Genomic DNA, 2,904 nt, shown 5'->3' with positions numbered 1-2,904 from the left:
TGTAATTTAAATATGATAAACAGATCAGAAGGTGTGAGCAGAACAAGGAAGCAGGCAGAGACAGCATGGAATCCTTCAATTGATGCATATAAAGGTCCTCAAGCTTTCAGAAGTGCTTATACACAGATCTTTAAATGTGATCCTCAAAGATGCTGAGCACCCACAAGATAGTCCTGCTGGAGAGATGCTCAGCATCTCTGAAGATTGGGCTGTTCAATGCCTTGTACCCAGGGAGGCTGTCATTCTTCACAAAGTAATGATGTAAGAAGAACATTACATGGGAGTAAGTAAATTTTAAAGCCTAAAATGAGAAACTTTTTCAGAACAGCTTGTTTTTATTCTGTGGGTTCATGTTTCCTAATCTGGGCTTTTTTTCCAGTCATTCAGCAAAAATGTGGCAGCTGAATCTAGACTAATTAAAGGTGGAATACAATTTTCAACGTATAGCAGTATCACTATTAGCTAACAATATTTCTGAAGCACAGATAACTTACTATATACCATGGCAATTAATTAGATTTAAACTACCTTTCAATGTGCAGTTAAGCCAAGGGACACTTTTTTCAGGTGGCACAGCAGTCCACACTCCTGTTGGATGGCAGAAATAGCCACTTGCAGGTTCATTCTCAAACTGGAAACCATCTTTGCAACAAACAATACAGTAGTCAGATCAACAGTACAAAAATCCATTTGTGGGAGAGGGGAATTTCTTGCATGCTGAGGAAAAAAGGAAGAGTTTTTAGACAGGTTTTTTTTTCAGAATTGTTTGAAAATGTACAAGTTCTTTTTTTCCCATTACAAATCTGACACGGTATTAAATTAAGAGCTGTACCTGCACTTACTGGTGTATTTCAGTGACTTTTCTTTCAAAATCCTTTATTTTTTAGCCAGTTGTTTAGCATGTTGTCTCTCTATAGACCTGAGTGAGATCAGAATGTTTCAAATACATCCCCCACTATATGTACTGTTAAAAATCTTTGCAGTTATAATTACCTGAAGGTGGCATCCATCCAGGGGATATTAAGGAAGACATTATCAGAAGCCAAAGGGATACTATGGTTGTGAGGAAAAGCAGCATGATTTGGAGATTTTTACTAAATCAACAACTCCTCTACAGTACAGAATGCTGGTATTCTCCATCTAATCCACAAAAACTTATTTATTTAAGAGTTAACCATTTACCACGGGACAAACAAACCCTACAAAGGCCAAAGGGGAACTGTAGTGTAGATAGACTTGTTAATGATCATGAGAAAGAGAAAAGGTAGTTGAACATAATCACTGAAGTGTGGTTCACTTTAAGAAGATGCACATGGGTAGATTAACTATTTAAACTGATGTCCACACAATTCCTGCAACTGCTGTGGAAAATACATAGCTAATCCTTTGTTAATTCATTCCTCCTTTATGCCAGGATCAAATTGTTCTCTTGTCATTGTTTTCAGTACTTTGGACAGATTTTCTGACAAAATAGCTTAATAAATCATCAGTTGTCCATTTTATGTTCCACACAGATTACCAGAGCCTTAATAGGTTTAATTTTCTTTATGTTATTGAATGATTTTTATACAATATAGTGAACAGAAGCATTAAAGTTAAGCAATCCAGTAGGATGGTGTACACAATTAACAACTACAACAAATATCTGCTGCTGTTACCAAGTGCTATGCAGCGGAAAGAGGAGTACCTGCCCTACAGTTGTTTGTAGTTTGCTACTGTCCTTTCCTGTGTTAAACTGGAAGCACATGCATCTGTTTTAGAATGCAATAGCCCTGGTGAAGCACTAATGCCTGAGCATTTATCTCCCTTCTCTATATTGCTCTGCTAATCCAGAACAGATGTAGGCTGGGCAAGGACAAAGCTATACCCTAGCCAACTGTATGGAAGGACCCTCCAAATTATGTTTCTTTAGTTATAGCCATATACCAGGATCAATAACTGTGCAACTAAAGTTGGACTCTACCTGCACTCTAGGGCTTTGCAGAGGACAGTGAGAGCAAGCAGCAGACATTAATGTTCTCTCAGGAAATATAACACTTTTCTACAGACCTGTAGATTAGATGACACATGCTTCCCCCCAAAATCCAGATAACTGGTTTCCATGGGATCATGTTGTTTTGATTACTGGACAGGGTAAACACCTTTTAGAGCCATTTCCCTGCTCTGATGCTTTATCTTGATTCCTTCAGCACTAGGCTAAGGAGCAGTGAGATGGAGAGCATTTGTTTGTTCATGGTTATAGATTCATAGATTCATAAATTCAGGGTCAGAAGGGACCTTGCAGATCTTCTCGTCCGACCCCCTGCCCTGGGCAGGAGAGAAAACTGGGCTCAAATGACCCCAGCTAGGTAACTGTCAAGCCTCCTCTTAAAGACCCCCAAGGTAGGTGCCAGCACTACTTCCCTTGGAAGTTGGTTCCAGATACTGGCTGCCCTGAGTGTGAAGTAGTGCCTTCTAATGTTCAGCCTGAACCTAATCTAATGGGGAACAAGGAGTCTCCCATTCCCCACTGGTCCCCCCTAGTAAGTTTATAGATGGTCACCAGGTCCCCTCTCAGTCTTCTCAGGTTCAGGTCCTGTAGCCTCTCTTTGTAGGGTCTGCCCTGCTGTCCCTGGGTCGTGAGAGTGGCCCTCCTTTGGACCCTCTCAATGCTGTCCACATCCTTCCTGAATTGCAGCGCCCAGAACTGGACACAATACTCCAACTGCGGCCTGACCAGTGTTGCATAGAGGGAGAGGGTCACCTCCTTGGCCCTGCTTGTGATGCATCTGTGGATGCACAACAAGGTACGGTTAGCCCTACTGACTGTGTCCTCGCATTGCCGGCCCATGTTCCTCTTGGAAATGATAATGACTTCAAGAACTCTTTCTGCCACTGTGCTTTCAAGAAGGGAGTTCCCCAGCA

The 2,904-nt window shown here is 41.4% G+C and overlaps 1 long non-coding RNA gene across 1 annotated transcript in view; it reads right to left on the bottom strand.

Annotated features, from left to right (window-relative positions):
* Positions 1-1,131, bottom strand: part of LOC112550442 — a 2,646-nt gene extending 1,515 nt beyond the window's left edge. The window contains exons 1-2 of the long non-coding RNA XR_003094294.1: positions 994-1,131; positions 529-717 (exon numbers count right to left, since the gene is read on the bottom strand). This is a non-coding gene — a long non-coding RNA (uncharacterized LOC112550442). The remainder of the gene's footprint in view (positions 1-528; positions 718-993) is intronic.
* Between the last annotated feature and the right edge of the window lie 1,773 nt (positions 1,132-2,904).

The sequence above is a fragment of the Alligator sinensis genome, unplaced genomic scaffold, assembly GCF_000455745.1.
Source record: "Alligator sinensis unplaced genomic scaffold, ASM45574v1 scaffold67_1, whole genome shotgun sequence".
Taxonomy (NCBI): Eukaryota; Metazoa; Chordata; order Crocodylia; family Alligatoridae; genus Alligator; species Alligator sinensis.
Note: the sequence above shows the minus strand (reverse complement) of the source record. Positions and strands in the feature narration are given on the sequence as shown.